Genomic DNA, 26,381 nt, shown 5'->3' with positions numbered 1-26,381 from the left:
GAAGAAATAAAAATGGTATTGTGTTCCCTTTCACCACCACTTGTTTAAACACTCAGCTTTCTCAAGCTGTCCTCCACTTCACCTCCTCCTAGCACCAAATGAACAAATAAATATTTTTAAAAATGAAAAGTGTTGGAGGTGTGGCTCAAGTGGTAAAGCACTTGCTAATAAAGCACTTGCTTAGCAAGTGCAAGGCCCTGAGTTCAATCCCCAGTACCATAAATAAAACAAAACCTTATTAAAAAATGACAAGCAAAAAGAGCAAAGTGAGAAAACCAATCATCTTGGGAACTTGGAACTTACTTAGTGCTGGTAGATTTCACTGAAAAATTTGCTTTTACTTAGCTATTTCTTAGAGTGTGTGTATGTGTGTGGGTTTGTAAAATCAGAGTCTTTTTTTCTTTTTGAGATAGCATCTCACTATGTAGCCCAGGCTGGGCCTGGAATCCATGATCCTCCTACTTCAGTCTCACTGAGTGCTGAGATTACAGGAGTGCACTATTATACCTGGGTGAAATCAGTGTCTTTGTTTTGTTGTGGCGGGGATCTAACCCAGGGCCTTGCACATGCTAGGCAAGCACTGTATCACTAAGCTACATCCCTAGCCCTGAAATCAGTGTCTTAATGGCACTTCTTTATCTCTCTTTCCTTCCTTATCATTCCTCTCCCTGTCATCCTATATACACTTTTCTGCTTTCTCTCCTCCCCCAATCCCTGCTCCATACCCCAAAAGATGAAGGAAAGCTGGAAGATTACTATCAACTAAACTCAGGCCCAGCTGAGAAAAGTGGGTACAACCTCTGGGACATTGTTCTTGGGTCCTGGAGCCATTCAGCAACTTGGGCAGGAGTTTCTGAGACTTCCTCTGCTTCTCTTCCTTGTGAAGGGCATGGAGAGTATGTGAGCTGCCAGGGCTGAAATGGTGGACAGGGTGGGGGTGAGGCCTGGAGGGCAAGAGAGGTCTACCATCACTCTACCCACTGTCTCCTGACCCTCTTCTTCCATTTACCCTGGCCTACAGATGGGTGATAGGATCCTCTGGCTGGTCACCTGGGATGCTAGACCATCAGAGTGTAAAGCTATGTGTACTAACCAAGGTGTTGACAGAGGAAGAGCTCTAGTCTTTGTCTTCTGATGTCTTAGTCAAAATAGCTGAGTATGAATCCTGATGCTGGCTTTGGGTAAATCACCTAACCATTTTGAGCCACATCCAGTGCAGCCCAGAATCTGGAACCTAATAGATTCTTTTCATTTATATTTGCATATCTTTATTTTTTTCTGGAGTATCTTATTGTGAAGTATCTTATTTTTTTTTAATTGAAGTATTCTATTTTTTTTTGTGGTGCTAGAAATGGAATCCAGAGCCTCACACATTCTAAGCAAGTGCTCTACCACTGTGCCACACCCCAGTTATTTTGAAGTGTTTTAAAGTAAGTTCAGACGTGGCCACTCCTACCCAAGGCTTCAACCTGCTTTTCTGAAAAATAAGACCCTTTTTTACATCAACACAAAACTGTGATCAAATCTAGTATCATGGTAATTAACAGTCATTTTTTAATATTACCTGAGCCTCACTCTGTCTTCAAGTTTCCCCACAAACCTCTAAACAAGTTCTCTACTCCCTCACCCAGACCTGTCTCTGGGGCCAATAGCTTTCAACAATTCTGTTTTTAGTGCTTCTAGCAGTTGCCTTAATCAAAGGACCAGCTTATACCACCCTAATTGCTTTACCAACTGCAGTTACTGGCTCTTGGCCTTATGCTGTGATGGATGAGGGTTTAGCTTGCTTAGATTCTCTCTTCCTTCCGTGGGATATATGCCCATTCTAGTTCCTCTGTGTAATGAGACTAGCTAATGCTCTGTTTTGGGCTCGATTATATTCCCCCTTCCAAAAAAACAAAAACCAAAAAGAGAGGTTGAAGTCCTCACTGTTGGGGCCTGTGAATATGACTTTGTTTGGAAACAGGGTCTTTGCAGATGGATTCAAGTTAAGAGAGGTCCTCTTGGGCTATAGTGGGCCCTAAAGCCAGTGGTTGGTATCCTAATGTAGATAGCAAGCTGTGGAAATGGACAGACACAAAGAAGGAAGACAGGAACGTGGGGACCGAGGCAGATAGAAGTGATGTAGCCGCAAGCCCAGGAACACTGAGCATCATTGGCAGCCACCAGAAAATGTGAGGCAAGGGAGGATCTTCTTCTAGAACTTTCGGAGGAAGGACAGCCATGCTGATATCTTGATTTTGGGCATCTGGCCTCCAGAACTGTGAGTGAACTCAGGTCCTTTGGGGACCTACCTAATACATTTAAGCCTCCATTTCTCACCCAACAACCTTACCTCTTGATTCACTGCACTGTAAAGTAAGGGTAAGAACCAAAGTTTCTCTGAGAAGTCAGAGTTACTGTGACAGGCACTAGACAAGAAGTGGATGCCTTCAGACACCAGGGCAGTAGCTACCAGCCTGATCTCCATGTCTCGTGCTTCTAGATGGCCTTGATAGAGCGTCCACTGACACCAGTCCCACGGCCAGGGCCAGGAGTTTGAGGAGAGTCCTGTTCGGAGTTAGGTCGTCTCAGACCCCCAGGAACGTGCCAGGTTCTGCCTGTCTCCTGTCTGCTTCACCAAGGCCTGTTCTTCCTAGAAGTGTCCCAAATGCTGGCGGTAGAGATGGATCCTCTCCCAGCAGTTTCTGCCAAATCCTGCCTTGACACTAAATTAGTAGCACACGTTGAAAGCACACTAGGAAATGGTCATATCGTGCATGCTTATTTTCCTTTCCTAAGGAATGTCATTACCCCTCTTTTATGGAGAACCATAGAGGAGTTTCTTTCACATCTTAGTTCAAGAAAACCTGTGCTGCTTCTGAACAACTGGGAAGATTTATTTATTTATTTTCATGGCTTTGGTAAGTTCGGTATCTTAGTTTCCCACTTAGTTTTGCCTGTAAGGAAATTCAGAGCTAAATCTACAGTCATACATAGCTAGGGTATAAGCTAGTCTCCGGCATACAAAAGTTACAAAGAACACAAAGCAAATACTCACAGGAATGGATACTCACTGTATCTCTGGCTGGGGTGTAGCTCAGTGGCAGGGCACTTGCCTAGCGTGCACAAGGCCCTGGGTTTGATCCCCAGCGCTGCAAAAACTAACAAAACAACAACCACCACAAAACAAACCTCAGTTCTACCACTTCCAATTTCTGTAACTTGTGGCAAATTACTTAACCTCTCCCTGAGTCAATCTCCTCATTTATAAAATGGGGCTAATGACACTCCCTATCTCACTGAGTTGATGAGAGAAGTAAGAGGTTTAATAGATGTAAACCATTTAAGATATTCCTAATACGCACTATGCACCATTTAAGAGTTGGCTCTCAGTGTTATGCATTTACTTTGTGCTGATGGATCTCTGTGTTGCATCCGGTCTTTTTACCTTCTCTAGGACACTGCAGGGAGCGTGATTACACCCGTTTCTTTGTGCCTGTGTGCAAGAACATGCTACTCTGAGCCAGGGCCCCTGGTGTGGAACTTCTGGGTAGTGGAAAGGCCCGTCCTTAGCTTTCTGGGTGATGCTAGCTGTCCTCCAGGGTGGTTGCACTGACTCACACTCCCAGAGCATGTTTTGGCCTCCCACCCTAGTTGTTTCTGGACTCATTTTGTGCATTGGTTTTGCCTGCATTTTGCTTAATCTTTCTTCCTCTTTCTTCTAATAGTCCGATGTGTTAATTTTCATCCTGGTGTGTATGACTGTAAGCATCCATTTATCCACTCTCCTTCCTTTTTCCTTTGAATGAAGCAGCATGTAAGAACAAAAATTTTTCCATGCCCATGGAATGGAGAATACAATATTCAGGGGCTGCGTGCTACCCGTGTTCTGGACCTGAAGGCTGCGTCACTCTCAAGACAAAGGTCAATCACTAGTGACTAACCCTGGCTGAGAGCTTTCCATGGGTTAGGTGCTCTAAGTGCATTTTTTATTCAATCTCACAACAGCCCAGGAGACACCATTGTTATTCCTAGAACCTGATCCAATGAGGCAACCTGATGCCACAGTCTATGCTTTTAACCATAGGACTGTCCTATGGGGCAACTTGGGCTGCACCACCTACAGGTCCATGGGGCACCATTTGCACAGACTGCAATGTGATTGGTGGCCCTTGAGGTTGTGCAGTGCAGTGGCCCTGCCCTTTTCAGAGTAAGAGCTTGAAGAGAGTGTCTAAAAATGATAGGCTTAAGAGGCAAACCCCTTCCTGCAGGCCTTTCTGCTCTGGATTTATAGGACTCTCTTAAGGTCATGGTTCTTCATGCTTTAAAAGCCTGTTGGCATGCGAGCCCTCCCGCCTATACAAACATTTGTTTAGGAAGAGAGAACTCAGTGTGGGCCCATGCTCTGACACCAGCCATGTCAGGGCACGGACTCGGCTGCTGTTCGTGGCTTCCTCCCTTGGCCACAGCAGACTTATTGAGCAATATATTATGAGTGTGCCTCACTCTGATGATGTGTTATGGATAAATCATTAAGGAGGCAGCTCACCGCAGTGATGTATTGGTGTAATAGATTATCAGAGTGAAGTCTTCTCCCAACATGCGGGCTGGCTCAAAGGGTGGTGTCATTCAGGGAAGAATTAGCCCAGCAGCAGATCTGGCTTAATTACAGGATAAAAGGTTTGTGAATGATAGGCTGAAGTATGCAGCACCAGCATTTTGATTCTTGATGTAAAAATATAATTGGGCTTCCTGAGAGAATTTTTGATTATTTTCAAACAGCTTTCAGCTTTATCACAACAGCACGACTTGCACATGGCTATAGGGGTACCTTTTTGTTGGGGAGGGGGTCTCCAGGCCCTTTCCACAGCTGAATTCTTGCCCTTCTTTCAATTTGTAGGTCACAGAATGAGTTCATGGAGATAAAATCTAGGAAGCTGCCTGTCAGGCCTTCAGAAAATGTTCTTAGCAACTGGACCATTGGGACTGAGTGATTTATTCAAATCATCATTAAATAAGGCAGTGGCTCTCAGCCAATCAACGAGACCTATGCACATATGAGAGGGAGAGAGAAATGGTCAGAGCATCCTAGGACATCAGCACTTTAGAAAAATAATGTTTATCCAACACCTACCAGGTACCATGTATTATTTAATCTCATTTAATCCACATGACAACATGTGAGACAGGCCTTCTTCTTCTTCTCATTTTCCAGATGCGTAAACCAGCCAGGAGCCGGCCTTATCAACAAGGTTGCACAGCTGCTTGGTGGCAGGACCCATGCACCTGACACTGCAGGTGATTCTCAGGCAACTCTCTTCCCACCCAAGCCTGCCTTTGAAGACCCAGGGCACTTCTGTGAACAGCAGACCTTAGCAAGCACGATTAAAGACAGGTCTGTTGAAAAACTGATGATTGCATTTTAAGATAGATAAATCCAACTTTAGGTGTTTCTCAACACTTATTTGTACGGTCCTCAAGTGGTTATTTCTTTTGTTCTTTATTTCCCAGGGCCTTACACATACTAGCAAGCGCTCTACCACTTGAGCTGTACCCCCAGCCCTTTATTTATTTATTTATTGTCCAGACTAGTCTTAAACTTGCTTTGTAACCCAGGCTAGCCTAGAACTTACAATCCTCTTATTTTATTTTATTATTTGCTGCTGCCTTGCCTGGGCTGGCTTCCGTCTCATGACCCTTCTGCTTTTGCCTCTCAAGTACTTGGAATTATAGACATGTACACGCCTGGCTCCAAGTGGTTCTTTCTTTCTTTCTTTCTTTCTTTTTGGTGGTATTGGGGTTTGAACTCAGGTCTTCACACTTGCTAGGCATGTACTGTACCACTCTGTTAGCCCTTTTTGTGTTGGGTATTTTTGAGATAGGGTCTCACAAACTATTTTCCTGGGCTGGCTTCAAACCATGATCCTTCTGATCGCTGCCTCCTGAGTAGTCGGGATTACAGCCACTGACACCCAACCCAAGTGGTTATTTCAGAAGCCTGTAGGAGGAGGCTTCCTGGTCATGGGAGGCTAAACTATTTTGACCACTGGAGAGACTTTAAAAATGTATCAAGTATCTTTTCAGATCATCAATAGTATTAAATTTGTTACAAGACAGGAAGAAATAACTAGGTCAATAGGGAAAGGGAGTACAGGAGCTTGAGAAGTGAGTGAACTGAGGGTATTTACTGATCCTGGATGGGGAATTTCCTGGAGGGACTACAGTCTGGTTGGGGGTGTGGGCAGAAATCAGAGCTAGTGCAAGGAGAAGAGAACCTTTCTACAGCAAGCTGGGCTCCCAGGTCTGATAGCCACAGGGGGAAAGTGAATAGAAATAGAGCAGTGCTCATGCAGAATTACAACCCAGATTTCAATCACTCAGATCATCCAGGACCAGAAATCTCAGACCTTGGACTTGGCTTAAGATGGTCCTAGAGACTGGTATAGCCAACACATTACAGATGCAGATCTTCTATGGGCAAAGACACTTTTATCTTAGGCTTCATATTATTTCTATAAACAATTTTAAACTATGGGACTATGAGGCCAGGCTCACCTGTAATCCCAGCTACTCAGGAGTCAGACATAGAGGATCATGGTTAGAGGCTAGCCCAGGCAAAAGTTAGCAAGACCCTGTCTCAAAAACAAGCTGGATATGGTGATACGCATCTGTGGTCCCCACTACTTGGTATGCAGAAGTAAGAGGATCAAGGTTCAAGGCTAGCCCAGGCAAATTTAGCACAAGACTCTGTTTGAAACAAACAAAAACAACCTAAAAGCAAAAGGACTGAGGGGCATGGGTCAAGTAGAGCATTTGCCTAGCAAGTGTGAGGACCTGAGTTCAATCCCAAGTACCATAAAAAAAAGTGATAACCAGGCACACAAGGAAACTGAATTCCATGAATAAGAACCAGCAAAAACAGACAATAGAAGCAATAGAAGCAGCTCTATCAAGGCTTTCGACAGTAATACCATTGTCTAAACTACAAACAATAAGCAACTTTTCTCACTCGTTATGTTTAAATAAATAAAAGGTAAGCTTGAAGATATCTTCAAAGAATAGGAAACAATTTTAAAAAGTCGTTATGGGGCAAATATGCAGCACTACCTATCCACAGCATGGTTCCTACCTCCAATCCCATCTCTTCAAAGAAAGAAATTCTGGGCAACAGAATTCAATATGGAAATCTCACTTGCAAACTAGACAGGACATCCTCCCAGGCAGGTACTAGGGGCTCACGTCTGTAATCCTAGCTACTTGAGAGGCAGAGATCAGGAGGATCATGGTTCGAAGCCATCCCGGGACAAATAGTTCTTAAGACCCTCACAAAAAAGGGCTGGTGGAGTGACTTAAGCAGTAAGATTGCCTGCCTAGGAAGCGTGAGACCCTGAGTTCAAACCCCAGTATGGCAAAAAATAAGAAAGGAAGGAAGGAAGACATTCTCCTGTCCTCAATATGTTAATTTGAAACAGAAGATCAAATATAGAACTTTCTTTTGACTTTTACTTTGACTCTAAAAAATTGTAATTTGAATTCTATTAACGTGGAAGTAAGAAATGCCTTTAAATAAATGTAATCATCTTGAAAATAGACTCCCATCCTACAAAAAAGAGGGGAGGATATACTACTTTAAAATTTCAAATCATTGTAGGAAACATTCAATTTTATATATAAGTGTTAAAGTCTAAAATATAAGTGACTATGATGTTATAATGTACAGGAGATATTGCTGAAAATCCTCAGGATGTGGAATATGATGTTGTAATTAAGAACATGGCTCGACATCAGACAGACTGGGTTGAGGTTCCAGCTCTGATACGATGTTTGTGATCTTATTTAACTTTGGCAGTCCTCAGTTTGTTCATCTGTCAAATGGGGATGAAACAGGCACTGCCCCTGCTTCGAGGGCTGTAAGGATCAAAAGAGATGCTGTCAACACATGAGCCATGCCATTGTGATTTAAGCTTCTTGGAACACTCAGGTGAAACTAGCATTTGTGTTTTGCTTGCATTTAAATTTAGGTTTATGTAAAGTGACCAGCTCCCTATGTGTAACTAGTCAGGAAAACTCTTACCATGAAAAGTTGATGAAACTTGACTCCTGGGGACTATCTCAGAGTTGCTGAATGTGAGCATTTGCAGTGAGCCTTTTGATAAAGACACCACTTTTTCTGGCCTCTAAAATTGAGGCCATCTCCTTGTGAAGGTAGAAATCCAGGTGAGATAAGATGGATAATCCTGCATTGCAGAATTTATTAAAGATGTCCAGATTAAAAATTGGGTTGTCTGTCAATCAATCAGCCTAGCTTCTACATTTTCTGTCGTTTACTAAAAATACTCTAGCATAACACTGAATCCCCCATGGACCTCATAAATGCTTATAGCCCTTCTTCTCCTTCCCTTTGGAAGGACAAGCTTGGTTACATTCCCCAGCAGAGGCCCCTGGATTTGTCCTTGTCTTACTGAAGACTTTACTATAATTATTGAAAATTCTCTACAGTCATATGGCTTTAGCGGGGAAGGGCACATGAGTAGAAGTAACCAATGAAGTGTAGGGTAGGCTGCTTCCTCCTGCTGCTGGGGTAGCTCATGACCTCCAGTGAAAGGTGACAGGCTGGGAACAACCAAACTGAAGATGCATGTAAGGCAACCATTCAGCTGTTGGTTTCCCTTGAGTCAAGAGCACGGGTCAGCATTGTTTGGTTTCCCAATATTTTGCCTGAGCTCAGGGGGGATGTCTGGGGTTTAGCACCACTGAAAGACTCAGCTGGAGAGCTGCATGCAGAGCATTAATTAGGAGTGTTTTCAGGAGATGTTCCTGGAAGAGGGTAAGGAATGCAGGACCAGGCAGAGGGAGACGCTGCTCTGCAATGTGCTTGGAGACCTCAGCTAATTCCACAGGAACTGGGGAGGCCCTTCAGAGTTGTCCCAAGGGAAGAGTGCTGGCCTTTACATCCCCATCGGCCAGCTACTGACCAGCTATTGACCTAGGAAGGGGTATAATTTGGGTAAAGCAATTTCTAGTGAGAGATGAATCTCTGAGCCATCAGTAGGGGGTATGTGGGCCCTGAAGAGAGGCTGGGTGGAAAGTATCGATGATTGACCACCCTTTGAGCTGCTGGGACCCACTTGCCTCTCCTAGGGAGTTTGCCCATCTCTGATGGCATGCGTCTCCAGGATTGTAGTTGGTTTTGTTTCCTAGGTTAGTGGAAAAACTCCAGTCCCTGATGCTGATCCCAAGGCTCCAACTGATATCCGTATGCCCCTTCTGTCTACCACCTGTACCAGATTCTTCTTGCCTTTGACTGGTGCATCTCTGTTGCTCTGAGTGGCTTATTGCAGGGATGACCCACATTCTCATTCCTGAAGGTTCTGATGTTTGGATACTAGTTCTTTTTAAGCCTTGACCGCTATTCTTGACCACTTATCATTGAACTAGGTAAGTAACACCAAGAAATGCCTCAGTGGAACCATCTAGAAGCCGGTTTCCTGGTCACTTAGTGCCACTTGAAGAGCAGCTTCATTTCTACCAGGGCCCAATAGCATTCTGTTGGCATGTAGCTCCTCCTGCAGATGGTGGGTCTTGCTTAAGAACCCTAGGTGTCCATAATTTTCTGCTATGGGGCTGGCCAGAAACTCCATGAGGTGCCTTTTCCTATCACGGATAGCTCTAGTAACACGGCACCTGCTGGGTCACACAGCCTGACCCTGCTATGGAGCCCTTTCCTATTCTGGGTCCTGCTCAAAGCTGGCAGTCTTCCATATTACCTGGTAAATAAATGGATTAGAGTAGTATACTGAAGTGTAGTCTGTGTAACCTCAGGTCCTGAGGAGCTTATCAAGCATCATGTTTCTTGATTATGGTGGTGGGAACTGAGCTCTGGAACTCTGGATTTGAAATAGTCTTTGGGGCTGGTGGAGTGGCTCAAGTGGTAGAGTGCCTGCTTAGTAAGCATGAGGTCCTGAGTTCAAACTCTAGTGCCACCAAAAAAAAAAAAAAGTCCTTTAGAGCACTTCCAAAGTGGATGTTTGTATCCCCACATCAGCCAGTCCTCAGCCACAGGCTGCCTCAGTAATTACAGTGGCCACAGTAATTCCCAGTGAGCCATGATCAGCTGATAGTCCCAGAAGCTGGATTATTACATAGGGTGTCTGGGCAGAAGACCACAGTATCCATTTCTTGGGATCCAGTGTCAGGGCTGGACCAAAGGAAAAGTAAGTGAAATACTGAGGCTACAGGTTTAAGGAGTTACCCACTCTTGTGGTCATTGAGTGTAGACTTGACTGTTGCTTCCCCCTAGTTCTGGCCCTGTCAATCAGCCAGGGAAACCTAATATCAGGGAATAGTAGAGAATTCAGGTTGACCTTGATAAACTTTCTAGTCACTATGAAGATAACCTTTTTCTGGAACTGGTGGAATCTTGAACAACATGGTCTTAGAGTCTTAGAATATTACTTTTCCACTTATTTGCAGGAGAAAGGAAGAGAGCATGCTAGGGAAAGGTGTTACCTGAAACTTGGGGTCTTTTGGCACAAAAACAATAAGAATGAGACCAAGCCAAGAGTGCAGGGAATACAGGCAAGGCTTTGATGGTGCTGGAAGGAGCCAGCACTGATCAACGAGGAGACCAGGCTGCTCTCCAATCAAAGGGAGAGGTGGGCTTTTATGGGTTTGTAGGGTGTGTTAACTGGCAGTTGTCATCTTGCCTGAAGGACTTCAGGTGCTCAGAAGAACACAGGGTTAAGTAGAACCTGCAGGAGACTCTAGGAACTTAAGCTGCCAGAGCTCCTGAAAGAGCAGAGGGCAGATATCGCTCCAGTGGGCAACTGCGTGTCTGCATACTGAATAGAATTTGACCCAAAGGTTAAGGCAACCAAAGGGAAGACAGAGATGCCAAGACTTCTCATCCTGTCCTAGTTGCCCATCAGACATCTGTGGTCCAAGTGAAGCTCGACAGTCTTTAGGTCTTCTTTTAGTAAAATTACCCCTTCCTACTGCTATAAAAGCCAAAACACCTTTCCTAACCTACCAGTTACTCTATGACTGTTTAAAACTGTGGTTACTTCCCCATGACTTCTGTGTTATGGAAATTAAGTCAAAGGAAGAAGTCTGAGCTATAAGATTCTCAGGTTTCTTTTTGTTATGGCATCAAGGACATTGTCCAATTTTGCCCCTACTAGCTAGCTTCCATGGGTGAGAACAGTCTCAAATGCCTGTTGTTAACTTTATAAAGGAATGAGTTACAGAATGACCAAAAGAGACCATCTTAGGAGAACAAAAGATGATTGAAAGGTCAGAAAAACAACTCATGACCAGCAGGAACTGGAGCTGGATCCCAATAGGAAAATGTTCCAGGAGTTGAATACTGAGCAGGCTGAGTAGAACAAGACATAAATGTGGGGCAGGATCTTTCCTGGACTGCTGACATGTCATCCTGGATATGTGTGGTTTTCATTTTTCCTTCTCCCCCAAATTATCTTGGCCCATCCTTAATTAAAGCATTTCTAATCAGATCCTATTGCGATTTTATTTTTTATTATATTTTTTGCAGTGATGGATATCAAACCCAGGGCCTGTCTTCTGCATAACAGGCAAGCACACCATCTCTAACCTATGTCTCCAGTCCCTGTTTTTACTTTTAACTTAACAATTTGATAAATGTATGAGAATTGCCAATAAAAATTTTGGGGGAGTAGGTTTTTTTTTTTTTTTGGCAGTACTGGGATTTGAACTCAGGGTTTCACACTTGCAAGGCAGTCATTCTTACCACCTGAGCCACTCTGCCAGCCTGCCTATAAAAATTTTGAAATATAAGCATGTGATAGTAGCTATTAAATGTATTGTAAAACTACAGTAATCAAAACAGCATGATACCGGTATAGAAGCAGGCAATAAGATGAGGGGAATGCAACATAGAGTCTAGAAAACAAATCCTTTGTGTGTATGAATATTAAGTATACAACAAAAATGCATCTCACATCAGTGAGTTAGGGATGAATTATTACATAAAAACAGTGCTGGGAACAGTAGTTGAGTTTCAGGAAATTTGGTTTTCTATCTGGTACCATACCTCAAAAAAAAAAAATCACAAATGGATTAAGATCAAAAACAAAGTTACAACAAAAAAAATGTACTAGAAGATAGATCCTTTCTGCACATGACACAAACCCAGAAAGCAGCAAGGAAAGAATGACAGTTCTGGAGACTAGACTGCATAACAAGTAAGCAATAATGACAATTTCTACATAATGAAAAATACCACAAACAACAGTGAAAGAATGGAAGAAAATCCTTTCAACATACATGCTTGACAAAAGGTTAATATTCATAATATTCAAAGAGCTACTATAAACCAGTAAGAAAAAAAATAGAAAAGATAAATGAGCAAGGGTGGCAGATTGGCAATTCACAGAAGTAGATTGTACATAAATTAAGAATATATTGTACATTAAGCATGAAACCATGTTCAATCTCAGAAACAATTAAAATGACACAAATAAAAATAAAATGAGATCTATTTTCCCTGTCAAAGTTGGCAAAAATGAAAGAGATAATTAGTACTCAGTGTTTAAAAGAATAAGGATAAAAGGGCAAGTGTACTTAGTGGAACTAAAACTTCTTACAGCATTTTTGAAGAATTTGGCAATTACAATAAAAATTAAAATATATTTGCTCTTTGACTCAGAAATTAATACTTTTAGGATTTTATCTTAGAGAAATCCTCCTTGAAAATAAAGGAGATATATGTTTACTCAGCACTAATTATAGAAAAACATTGAAATAATCCATCAGGGTAAGAGAGGTTGGATAAGTTGTACAAAATTCATACAATGGAAAAGCACTAGAAACAATAGCTGTACACGCATGGAACTATGTCCACAACAAGCTATTTATTTATTTATTTAGGAGCTGTACATGCTAGGCACTCTACCATTGAGCTATATGCCCAGCCAAGTTATTAGTTTGAAAGAAAAAAATTAATAAATAGTATGTAAAGCAGAAGTCCATTTTTAATAAGTTAAGAAAGAGTAAAACAGTATTGTGCATTTTAGGTTTTTATTATAGAAAATTTAAAACACGTAAAAATTAGAGTGCTGGGCCAGGGATGTAGCTCAGTGGTAGAATGCTTGCCTAGCATGAGTGTAAAGAGTAAGTATAAGGAATCTCTATATTCCCATCATTTGGTTGTAACAATTTTCAACTCTTGGCTGTTCTTTTTCATTCCCCCTGCTCCTGTTTTTTTCTTATCCCACCCATGGAATATTTTGAAGTCAATCCCAAATATCTTATCATTGTATTAATGAATCATCAGGTTCACCTTCACAGAAAAAGGGTAGAAGAAAGCCTCAGAGGATGTACCGAGAGTTGATCAGTGGTCATCACTAGGATCTGAGTTTGAGGAGGGTGAGTTTTCATTTTAAATTCTTAGGTACTAAATGATTTGTTTTTGTGTTATCACATTTTAAAAAATCAGTTAAGATTTTTAAGAGAAAAAGAGAAACCTCAGCCATATCTTTTATCTGAATAGATTCCCCTTCTAAACTTTAAAAATAGTAAACAAACTGATTGTTACTTGATTAAAAAAAAAGTCACTTCAAATCTTTTATGTACTAATTTGGGATTAATACATCGATAAAAATATTAAAACTTGAATAATACAATATTCAGTTAGGTCAAGTATTTGATAGTTGAGTTGTAGACTTTATCTGCTATTTTCACTAAATTATGATATAGAGAAACTCTTATAAAAATCATTGTGTATATTTCTGACCATTTTGTGGAATTGGCTCAGTAAAGTGTCCAGAGGAAGAATTCGATTGACTCATCTTGGGTCAGCTATTCACTACTGGTCCAGTCAGCTATGACAAGGATCAGGGAAGGCAGGGTGTCTGCAAACTTAGCCACATATTACTTCTACTTTCTTCTTCTGCTTCTTCCATGTTTCAACTGCAGTTCCTTCCCTGATGATGAGTGACATACTGCTTCATGCAGCTAGCGTGTGGTGAGAAGAGCAAGGGAGAAACATACAGGAAGTGGCTTTGAAGGCAGACACTGGGTTTGAATTGACCAACTGAGATTTTGAGTAGGTCTCTGTCTCAGCTAGCGTGTGGTGAGAAGAGCAAGGGAGAAACATAGAGGAAGTGGCTTTGAAGGCATACACTGGGTTTGAATTGACCAGCTGAGATTTTGAGTAGGTCTGTGTCTCTTAACTTGAGTTAAGGGTTGTGAAGATGTATCATGAGTGTTGAGGACTGAGTATAGGCCTGGCCAAAGTTGTCCGTAAGCTCCTCTTTATCATAGGGTTTGAGCCTGCCTTCTCATTCAAGGACATCCCCTAGAAAATCCTGGTGTGGGGGATTTGGAGTTGCCACAGCACAGGCCTGTTACTGCAGAGGCTGTTGACAAAGGCCTTCTGCTTTGCCTCCCAAGCTCTATGAGCAGGACCAGGCTAAGCCCCAGCCCAGGAAGCAACTGTTTTCATAACAGGTTTCTCAACTCTTCCCCACGACCTTGCAGTTAAGCCCTCAGGGATTTCCTCATGGGCCTAGCCTTCACTGAGGCCCATCTCCTTCACCACAGCCCTCTCCACAAACCCACTCAGATATGCACTAATGCCATTATCTTCCCGAAATTAAAATCAAGCCTCAACCTATAATGTTTCATGGAAAGGGAATTGGGGTTATATATTCCTACGTTGAGCGGTATTCTATTTCAGTCATAGCATTTAATTATGATTGGTATGTTAGTGCCCACCGGAGCATAACAAATTGTCATTATGTTATTCTGCTGAGTCTAATTTAATTGGCAAGTTGTCACAAAAGCAATTATCCATCATTTATTTTGTTGCCATAACCACATCTCCAAGAGCACCTGCTGTCTGCTAGGAGAAATGCGCCACAGTCTCTCAGCCTTGGATCCAGGCCACTTATCTGACACAAAGACATTGCTTCCCCTTCTGATTTAAAAATATGTTCCTCATTTCCTGCTGTGGTCTCATGAATCCTTGGGGTGGGGAGTGGGGAAGACCTCAAAGTGCCAAAGGAAATTCATGGGCTGTGAAGTTGCCTTAGGGCCTAACCAGTGGTGGGAAGCCTGTCCTGTTCTGTCAGGGTATGGGTGGGAGGTGGTGGAGGCAGCAGGCCTGTGGAGGGTCCAGGCCCTGACTGAGTCAGATTTTGCTCTGTCAGCTGTTTTGGTGGCCACCTCAGTGATAAATATTTGTTGCTCTCTCTTCCTGAGGCATGCCCCATGCTTACTCCCTGGGAAGCAGGACTGTTTGGCCCTTTCACAAAGAACCTGAGGCCCAGGGAACCAGACTCCAAGTCACAGGGGAAATCTGGGGTTAGAGCCAGGGGTCAGTGGAGATCTCTGAAGTCCAAAAACTCTTTATATTCTTTGGTTCAAACATGTTCAGTCAAAACCTGGTGACCTTTATGCCTGTCAGAATCCTGGACTGTACCTCTGGATGCAGGGGTTCAGGATTCTGTTTTCCTAAGGGCTAGATTTCACTGGTCTTATACCACATGGATGGGTCAGGTTGGGAGGGGTTGGTGAAAGAAGAGAGGGAAAGTTCACCAGACCATGTACATGATAGAGACTGGAATAGTGACAGCCCAATTTTTCTGGAGCCTCTGCTTCCAAACTCCTCTGAACCCTGTTAGCCACTTCTACCTCTTGGTTTGAACAGTATCCCCCACAGTCAAGCACAATGAGACTTTTGTGAGAGAGGAAGCAGAGGTAAGCAAGGTTGTCACATGATTTTTTGCTCCCTTGAAACCAAGGAGATAGTCAGCCCTAGGGGAAGATGAAGCCTTAGGTCTGTCTCTGTCCTGTGGACTGGATGAGGTAGAAAAATTACTGATCTCGTTCTTGCTTCCAGGATGCTCTTATTAGCACAGTCAACAGGAGACTCGTTAGAAACAAGACCAAAACCAAAACCAAAAGCAAACAAAAGCTCAAAATCTCAACTAAAAACAAAAAAAAGAAAAAGAAAAAAGAAGTCTTATTACTGGATTGTTGCAAAGCAGAAAAGAAGAATCAGACCTTTAAATAAACCAGCTTTTCCCTCTGGGTCAGTCAGCAACAATTCCCAGGCTACCTATTTGGGAACACTGGAAAATTACCAGCTTCCTAAACACAGGCAGAGGCAGACCATGTCTTACAACTCCTTAAAAAAGTCTCTCATTTCAGTTGCTGATAAAATAAACTAGGGCTGTGTCTGGTCCCTCCTCCTGGGCCAGTATTATCCCTAAAGAATGTCTTTATGGTCATGAAGTCACTCTTGCCAGTACTAGCACAATGTCCAGGACCTCTGCTCCTTGGGGGAGGTCCCCCTTGAGTCTGAGGAGTCAGAACTTAACACAGTTGATAATGGAGCAGGAACAAGTTCAATGTACCAGGACGGGCTGTGTCCAAGGCCTCTCTTGGGCCTTGTTGTGTTAGAGGGTGATGCTCTCTTGAATCATATATAGGTGTGTAAATTAGCGCAAATTCTGTGGAAAGAAAGTTGGCTAACTGGGTGAAAAGCCATAAAAAATGCACAAATATCTTTGACCAAGGAATTCCACTTGCATAAGCAAATTGCTTCAAAAACAGAAGGAAGGTGTTTGCTCTGGTGTTATTTATAATAGCAAAAGCCAAAGCTGTGCTAAAGAACAAACTTCAAGAGCTGCACGCACAGGCAGTTGCTAAAGTTTTGTTTCTGTTTTCTGAGAGGGATATTGAGACAAGAGGAACTCATTATGTAATTTTATTAAGTAAGCATTTATTGAGCATGTCAATAACTGGATCCAGGTTATGTGTGGATATAATACATATGAGACGTGTACACAGAGGTCCTTCCAATATTAGTTTCCAGTTGCTATTGTAAACCAATTACCTCTAGGCCTGGGGATGTAGCTCAGTGGTAGAGCACTTGCCTCACTTGCCTAAGGCCCTGGGTTTGATTCCCCTGCACCAAAAACAACACGAGACAAATTACCTGCAATTTAGTGGCTTAAACAATATACACTTATTAGCCTATGTTTCTGTAGGTTAGAAGTCTGAAAAAGGTCTAAAATCAAGACCTTGGCTGGGCTGTGCACCTTCTGGAGACTGTAGGAGAGAATCTGACTTTTTCCAGTTTTTGGAGCCCACCGGCATTCCTTGGCTTATGGCCTCCTTCCTCCATCTTCAAAGGCAGCAATGGCAAGCCAGGTCTTTCTCACACTGTGCCATTCTGACCTTCGTCCATGGTCACATTTCCCTCTGATGCTTTGCTTCTGCTTACCCTTAAGGATTTATGTGGTGACATTGGGCTAATCCAAATAATCCAGACAATCTGCCTGTTTTTATTGTCAGTTGATAAGCAATCTTAGTTCTACCTGAAACTTAAATGCCTTTTCCTCCATGTAATGCAATGTATTTACAGTTTCCAGGGACTAGGACATGTGTATCTTTTTTGGGGGGTGCACTATTCTGCCATGCACACTCCAGCAGACCAGGAGCTCACAATTCAGTGAGAAAGACACATGAGTACATCTTCAGAGTACATGGAACAGTGTCATAATCAGCCAGCGGAACGTGGGAGGCAGCCTGCATACTTACACATAACCCAGAAATTCTGTGCTGGGGAGCTACATTCCATCCAACCTGATTTTCCTCCTCCCTGCATAAACTCTCTGTTCTGGTCACTTTATCCATCCCTCCTGCTATTCCCTGTCACCTTGTGCTCTTCCCCGGTCCTTCCCTCCCATCTGCTGCCTTGTTTTTTCAAACTCTTTACCCAAATCCTACCCACCCACCAAGATCCAGATCGATTTCCACATCCTCCATGACTCTTTCCTGTACTCCCCACCTTATTCCAGGACTTCTAAACACATATGTTCTCAATTACATAATACTGTATTTAAGTGTAATCCCAGTCATGTGTTCTTGTCTCCACATTAATGCATTCTTATGTCACAGCTAGTTTTGAAATCAATCTAAGGTCAGAAACTGTGTGTTATAATTCTTTAGTCACCTCCACAGCACCTGGCACAGTGGTATCCAAAAAGATGCTTGCTGAATTCATTCAAGTCACTATTTGAATAAATGGAGCAGTCTCAAATGTGCCAGACCCTGGGGACAGAAATGTGCTGCAAGGAGGACGCCACTTTTATAAAGGAGCCCTCAGTTTAGAGGGGGGCTCACAAAACACCAGTGGGCCACAATGTAATATGACAAGCATGTAAGGAGAGTTACGCATGGGTGGGAGGGTGGGAACCAGGGTCAGCTTGTGGCAGATGAAAGAAAGCTTTTCAGAGGAGGCAATGCTTGAACTGAGTTTTGAAGGCTGAGGAGTGAGCTAGATAAAGGGATGCTGGAGAAGGGCTCTGTGTAGGAGGAGGAGGACTGTTTAAAGCAGAACCAAGAGTGAGTTCTGGAAAAGCTACTTTCTCTCTCTACTGGGTCTGAGTATTATAGGTCAAGCACTGTGGACGAGCTCTAGCAGTCTGCCATATGTTATACCTACAGTGAATAAAAATGCAGTGTGCACTTAAGATCTGGTAAGAGGGTAGATCTCATGTTAATTGTCCTTATCATGATAAAATAAAATGAAATAATTTATCTGGAAGAAAAGGAAGAATATCATAGATGTTGAATGCTGTTCAACTGGGGGACCCTCGTCTCCCAGTTTCTCAGTACAAACCCTCTGCTCTGGTTGCTTTAGGCTCTTCTCTGTTTTACAGTGATGGTCTGCTTTTTTTCTCATTTCATGTCTTTGCCCATTAAGTTGGAAAAAATGGTAAAGCCTGGCATTCACAAGTGAAGTTGACAGGAAAGAGGCAAAAATGATCAAGTCTCACTAAGTCAAAAGACTAATGATAGGCCAGACTCATGCTACTGGGGAGATGGAGATAGGGAGGATCACACTTCAAGGCCAGTCCAGGTAAAAAGTTAGTGATACCCCCATCTCAACAAATAAGCTGGGCATTGTGGTCCATATCTGTGGTCCCAGCTATGCAGGAAGTATAGGTAGGAGTGAAAAAGTCCCAGGCCCACCTGGGCAAAAAGCAAGATCCTACCTGAAAAATAACTAGAGTGAAAAAGACTTGGGAGCATGGCTCAAGAGTGCCTGTCTAGCAATCATCAGGCCCTGAGTTCAAACCCCGATACTGCCAAAAAAATTCTAATGATAATCCATAAGACAGACAAGAAATAGTATCCCTAATATATAACCTGTTAAGAAAAAAAAAATCTTTAAAAGAATGAACAAAGGATGTGAACAAACATTTTACAGATGAGAGAATACAAATGATAAGCACATGAAAGACACTCAACTCTGTGTAGTCAGGGAAATGTGAAATAAAATAGCAATACCATCTTCACTCATCAGGCAAAAATTAAAAACTGATAACATCCACTGCTGTCAAGTGTGTGGGTAAACAGGGACTCTCACACGTGGCTAATGGACATGTGAATTGCCAAACCTTTCTGGGAAAGCAGTCTCAAGGTGACTATTAGAATTAAAAATAAGCACATGCTTTAGTCCAGCAACAGAGGCTTTGGGATTAGTCTAGAAATAATGTCATCACTATATTTTATGTGTTACATATGTGCGTCTATTCATGCACACACACAATATCCCTTATTGTAAGATTATTCCCAGTAGTAAAAGCAGGGTAGACTCCGAATTGTTCATCAATATGGAATTGTTGAACAAATTATAATACAAATAGAGTATATCATCCTGGAGTTATTGAAGGGAAGACTCTCCATGATGCCATGATAAAATGTTAGGTAGCAAAAGCAAAAATCAAGTTGCAAGGGCAATGTTACAGTGTGTGAGGGATAGGACAGACAGACAGGGAATGGTTGTGTACCATTAAGTGATCTCAAAGAAAGATCCAGAAGTCTGCATACACTAGGGTGTTCATGGTGGTAACCTGAAGTGACTGGGATTAGAATGTAGCAAGAAGAGACATTAACTTTAAAGGTCTGTATTATTTGACTCATTATAATGAGTGCACGATGTTTGTAATTACAAATATTAGTAACTTAGGAAAAAGGACTGAAGACGGAGGTAAGCAGTGGTGAGGTATGAGTCCTGGGCCTAAATTCCTGTATTCAGGCTTGTTTGATCCTCCCGCCTCTTCTATTCAGATGAGCTAATTAAACGAAAGTGAGATAGCTTTCTTTTCCTTAGCTAAATGGTTTTAGATCTTGGGATAAAAACAGAATCATTTACATATGTAGTAACCCTTTCTTTATGCCAATGAACTCCAATAATAAATTAATTAGAGCCAGTCAGTCCCAACCCATCTCTCTGAGGATGGCCTTTCATTTGGTGTGTGCTTTTGTCTGAACCAGGCATAATGCCTTTGGGCAAGGGTAGCAGGGTGAGCCCAGGGTCAGCTCCAGGGTATTGGGAGGCAATTGAACAATTTCCGAGGCTAAGCTAGTTAAATATCTGCCCGATGAGAAAGACATTTGCCTCTGAGCCACACTGGGGAAACCCTTTCTTCTGAGCCAGAGCTACTCCAGAGGTCACAGTCCCACGGTCACCATGGCAACTCCTGAGGGGGTCGAGGAAAAGAGTCAGAGACTTACCAGGGGGCCCCAGGAGAAAGCCACCTCCACACAGAGGAAGTTCAAAGTCTCAATTATTGGGTTGGTACATGGGGTACTGCTTTATATAGGAGATGTTATTTCTGGAAAGTTGCTTTAGGTCAAATTTTTGGTAAAATTTGTAATTTTATTTTAAACACACAGTGGGGCTCTCTATGGGAAGAACCCTGTTGTGAGTCCTTTTCTAAAGTGAACAAAACCCATTATTATTCTTTTAGTACAAGCAAAGATGTTCAGATAATGAAGGAGTGGTAAAGTTCGGCACCCCGTTTTGGGGGGTTGGAAGGTAGAGGATAGTAGGAGTGTGGGTGGTAGGTGGGCAGACTATTTTGAGTAGCACTTCGAGTGACATCTGGATTCTGTCTTAAGCCTGGGTTCCACCAAAAGAATAGCCTGGGCTAATGATCCCAGCACAAGAGATTTTTATCCAGAGAAATCTGTAGTATGGAGAACCAGGATTAGGAAGGGGAGGAAGCTGGGTTTCAGACAGCAGGTTCAGCATGACCCCATGTCCCCATTACACCTCATAGTTTACCACCTTGAATCTAAGGAACTGGGCCTTTCCATTCAGATTCATCAGCTGTTGGGTATGGTTGCCCAGGGAAAAGTGTAAAATTCTCAGAGTGAAACAGCCTTGGTGTCCAGGGTAAATTTTCTGAAAACCATCAGCACAAGCTGATGGTAAGTGTTAGGTGGGAAGGCATGTGCTGAGTTGGTGGGAGGGATCCCTGAAGGTCCAGATTTTTAATGGTGTCTACCATAGACACCGAGTACAGAACAGCTCTTTCTGGGCTCCACCATAACAAAATATCAGCAAAATGAGGTTAGTTTCCCCAGGAAGGCCTTTAGAATGGTGTTTGAGGAGTAAGATGATAATACACTTAGGTAGATGTGAACTGGTTGGACAAAGAATTCTGATGAGTATGCCATCATTGTATCCCAGGCCTGGCATATTGGAGACCTTTGATAAATATTTGTTGAATGCGTGACTCAAGAAATGCTTGCTTTAATGACTGACACCTGTTAAAACTGCCACTCTGCCACCTGCCCAAAATTTGTATTTCATGGTTTCTGGATTCTTCTCCTTGTTGTAAAGTATAACAATAATCACCATTGTCAGGAACTTATCTGGATTCTGATTCAAATAAAGGCTTAAAAAATGTATGAGACAATCAGGAAAAGTTAAACCCTACCTGAATATATGATGGTTTTCAAGAATTACTGTTAATTTTGCTAAGGTTAAATACAGTATAGTGGTACTGTTTTTAAAAAGAGTATCTTTGAGATTTATATATAGTGAACTTTTTATGAATGAAATGATGTGTAGTATTTGGAATTTGCTTCCAAATAACTGGTGGGGAAGGAAGAAGTGATGGAGGTGCTGATGAAACTAGATTGGACGTGGAGCTTATTATACTCTTAAACATTTCCCTATTGAAAAATGAGTTCCATCTCTGATTGGTAGAGGCGGGATGGATGTCAGGATGGGGAGAGGTGTAGGTGGGAGGAAGCCAGAAGACTCAAAGATCCAGGATCCTACAATAAGTTACCAGAAGTCTGCCAAACCAGAGCTGTCTGGGACAAAATGAGGGGGCTCCTGAGGGAGCCCTTGATTGTTTCCTTAACCACTCCCTTTCAGTTTCAAAAATAGAACAGTCATTATCAAGAGGTAAGCCTCACAGACTCTCTCAAGCAGGCTGCAAAAAAGTGCCTTTTGAGCAACCATTGACCCCTGGGAGCTCCCTGACCCAGGGGCTTTTGGGAAATTTGCAGGTCTGCTTTTACAGGGAGCACCAGCTTTTTGGATAGGAAGTTGGAGCAGTGGTTTAGGTGATGCAGTTGGGGCCTCCTGCCTCATACCTACCTCAGACATACCTGTATGTCTGTCCTGCCCTCTCATACCCACCGTTCTCGTTGTTCCCTGATAGTAGTCCTGTGTGTTTAGGATATGGAGTGCTACACAGTCCATTCTGGCTCACATTTCCCCTGGGATAGGATTTCTGCACAGCTGTTATGGAGGGCCCAGCCCTGGTTCCCCATGCTTAGCACACTGGTTTTAGACTGTTTCTGTAGGTCTGAAAGAAATGGTTTCTTATACTCCTCCTCCTTCTCCTCCTCCTTTTCTGGGGTCCTCCCATATCTGCCTTTTGCAGGCTGCTATCCTGGAACACCGATACAGGGTAAGACTGCTCAGGACCACACATGAACAGCATACAGTATTTTAGGTGAATCAGGTTATCTAGCAAAGATTTTATCCTAACTTCCTCTGGGTCTTCCTGCATAAGCAACCATCTGTATTTAGCCTTGTGTATCACAATTGCTTCTGCCCCACCGGATATCCTCCTTGCTTAGAGATGACAGCTAAAGGAACATGGGAATTTTGAGGGAGCAGAGGTGTGTTAACATGCTTGGAGTGGCAGGATTTGAGCAGCAATAGACTTAAAATTCTGGAAAAATGACTCCTGTATAAAACTTTTCATTTAGACGTTAAAGAAAAGACTCTTGATGGGTTTTTCTGATTTGAAGGCCCATAATTATTTTCCACTTTAAAAGTGAAATACTCCATTAAAGAACTCTTGAAAAATATGGAAGGGAAGAAGAAAGAAAAGAAAGAATAAGACCCAGACATGGTCCTATCACCAAAACACAAGCATAAATACATTTTTTTTTCTGCTAGGTTTTTTTTTTAAATACCCACTTTCCATCATATGGTACCAATGATTGAAAGTCTAGTGTACACAATTTTAAAAATTGTCACTGTTTATTACAACCATGACACATGTGAGTGAAATGGTAGGTAGTTTTTAATCTTCTTACAAGTGCCTTCCCAATGGGCATGTTGCCAGGAAGACCTCCCTAATTTTTCTCACCCCTGTCCTACAAATGGGCAGATGGGCTGTTCCTATTTTTCTATTAAAACTAACACCACAGCAAACATCTTTTTCTGTGTTTAGAGTGATTTTTCTTTTTCTTCTTCTTTTTTTTTTTAAGATCCAACCCCAGAAGTGGGATGTCTGAGTCAAAGACTAGATATTTTTCTGTCTCTTGACTCACTTGGTCAATTTTGCTTTTCACAGACTTTGCGTGAATTTACGCTCCCACAAGGGTTCTGACTTGAGTCTCTACATTTGGAGTGACCTTGTGTCATGTACCACACCTTCTGTAGTAAATGTTTCCTGTACAGATAGAAACTTCAAGGGTTGTGACACCTAAGACAATATCCCCTCCCATTGAAAGCCTGCATGTCCCTTCTGAATGATGCTGTCACGCAGACTCATGCTGCAGTTTGTGCTTATCCTTCTGCCACTCTTATTGCAAGCCACCAGTAGCCACTACTGCCCTTTCCTCCTAGGGACAGGAGGCTAATCTGGAGATCTTGCAGCATTTCGGAAACCAACCCAGCCTCCCACTCCAGTGTGTGACCATCTTGGCTACTCCAAACTTCTCAAAGTCCTGGTGTAGCTGGAAGGGATTAGCACTAAGGGCTAAGTGCTCAGTCTAGTTCTCTGGTCAACTCAGTTGCCATTTCTATCCCCTTAGGATATGAAATAAAGTTGCTTGCAGGTTTTGCTAACTTAAACTTCACCTGGAAAAAGAAAAACATTCCTTCTTCCTTTTGATGTTAAGAGAGAAAGAAAAAGATATTAAAATATTTACAAATATCTGATTGGAAGATATCCCAATTATATCCAAAGGATATGCCTCCTTTGGAAGGCATCTAATAGGGGAAAACAGAGAGCCATCTGTGAGCAGTTAGAGGGCAGAAAGAGAAACAAGCAGGCTTCAGTGGGAGCCTGTCAGGAGGTCGGCAGCGCCCCCCAAGAGAGGGAGTTTCTGTCCTGATTAGATTGTTTTCTCACCCACTGGAGAGGGAGAGTAGCTGTGGATACAGAAGGAGGGGACTGCTGTGGGGCTGAGGGAGTGATCTCCAAGTTTAATTCAACTTATAGAGAGAGAGAGAGAGAGAGTTTAAGTCTTACTGCAAAGAGTTCCTGTGCAGCAGAAATTTGGGGGATCTGGAAAATACCAGAAAAATGAAGCTTGAAAAGATGTTCAACTGTACACGAATCTACAGAAGAGGACCCAAGAACATAGTGATAACTCTTGGAAATGGGAGAGGGGTGCCATGATTCAGGGCAGAAGGATGAGAAATAGATGATGGCAACCATGATGACGATGGAGATGGTATTGATGGCAATGATGACGAGAATGATTAATGACTGTGATGAAGACAATAGTGATAATGACAATGACAACAGCTGACATTTCTTTAGTGCTTATTACTTTACATTGGATGGGCTTTTTATTCCTCACTATGAACTGATGTGCAAATGCCTGTTTTTGCCCCCATTTATGGATGAGGAGACTGAGTTGCAGAAAGGGTATGTGAAAAGGTTGATAGTTTGGAGGTATGGATATACTGGGGACAATTAGACAGACTGGAGCCTGAAGGTGTGGAAGAAGAAAGAGGAAGGAATGGCAAACAATCTTTCTGGGATCTGAGTGTCTAGTTATCTGGGCCCCAAATCTGAGAATATTCTTGGACTTGTACCTTTCCCTCCTCTCTGTAATCTCTCCTGGGTCCAGTCCTTTTCCTGGCATCAACCCTGGGCCCGCTCACCACTGCTCCACCAGTCTCTTACCTGGGCTATTGTGTAACTTCTAACTGATAAACTGCCTTTGGTGCCCCATCTATCTTCTATTTCTTCCCCGTTCCCTGGCACCTTGTAAATACCTATATTTAGTATTTAGCACACTAATGATAATTGTGAATTTATATGGTTATTTATCCGGTCAAACGTTTGTTGGATGAAAGAATGAGGTCACAATGAAAGGAATTTACATTTGAAGCCAGAAGGATAAATCTGGGACTCATGTAGAAAATGACTTTTCAGTCTCAGGGTGCAAGAGTACCAAGAAGAAACAAATTAGACTTTTGACTTAAAAAGGGTAAAATAGCATGAGAGGCTATAGGGACAGAACTAAGGAAATCAGGCTATTGCTGAAAGCTGTGCATCTATGCCAATAGAAGTGAATAATACAAGGCACTATTGTGATAAGCTAAAGGGACCATGAATATCAGCAGTAGGACCTGTCTGGTGGCAGCCCAAGGCACTCGGTGATAACTAGAAGTGGGGGAGCAGCAGCTGAAACATGTTTTATTTATTTGGACGTGTCTCAGCTGCACCAAACCATCCTACTCTAACCAAGATGAACACGAAGAAGTGATGCGGTTGGGACGTTGACAAACTTCAGGGAAGCAGCAATTTGTTGGAAAGAGGGCATTTCTAAGTCATTCTCCTGTCACTTTTTGAGGATATTCTCCAGTTTTCTTGCAATGCTCACAATTCTACAGTTGATGCTTAGATGAAACAAGAAAGGAGACTCAGATTTAGAAACATTGGCCCTCTTTTTCCCAAAGATTCTACAAGGTCAGGTCTTGTTTTATTTATGTGTTATTAGAAATAGCCAGGACCACCCCAGACATAGCTGGCCTCTCCCTGAACATCTGTTTCTTTGAACTTATCGCTGGAACAGTGAGTGATAGAGACTGATGACATGCTATAGCAGAGAGAAAATCTGGGGTGGATTGTCTCTGCTCCTATAATGGGGAATAAAAAAAAAGAAATCTAATTAGCCAACCCAAAAGTGGAAGAAATCATATCACAAGTTCAAAACTTTACATGGTCCCTATTTTTTTTGACAGTATGGAGGTTTGAACTCAGAGCCTTGTTCTTGCTATGCAGGTGCTCTATCACTTGAACCACCAGTCCTTTTCTATGTTAGTTATTTTCAAATAGAATTTCACG

At 42.5% G+C, this 26,381-nt stretch overlaps 1 protein-coding gene across 2 annotated transcripts in view; it reads left to right on the top strand.

The window, feature by feature from the left end:
- Ccdc182 (coiled-coil domain containing 182) overlaps positions 1-26,381 on the top strand; it is a 79,870-nt gene that overhangs the window by 13,742 nt on the left and 39,747 nt on the right. For both annotated transcript variants that reach the window (XM_074046143.1, XM_074046142.1), the window contains exon 3: positions 5,198-13,386. The gene's annotated coding sequence lies outside the window, so the exon portion shown is untranslated. The remainder of the gene's footprint in view (positions 1-5,197; positions 13,387-26,381) is intronic.

This window comes from Castor canadensis, chromosome 11 (genome assembly GCF_047511655.1).
Source record: "Castor canadensis chromosome 11, mCasCan1.hap1v2, whole genome shotgun sequence".
Classification (NCBI taxonomy): domain Eukaryota; kingdom Metazoa; phylum Chordata; class Mammalia; order Rodentia; family Castoridae; genus Castor; species Castor canadensis.
Note: the sequence above shows the minus strand (reverse complement) of the source record. Positions and strands in the feature narration are given on the sequence as shown.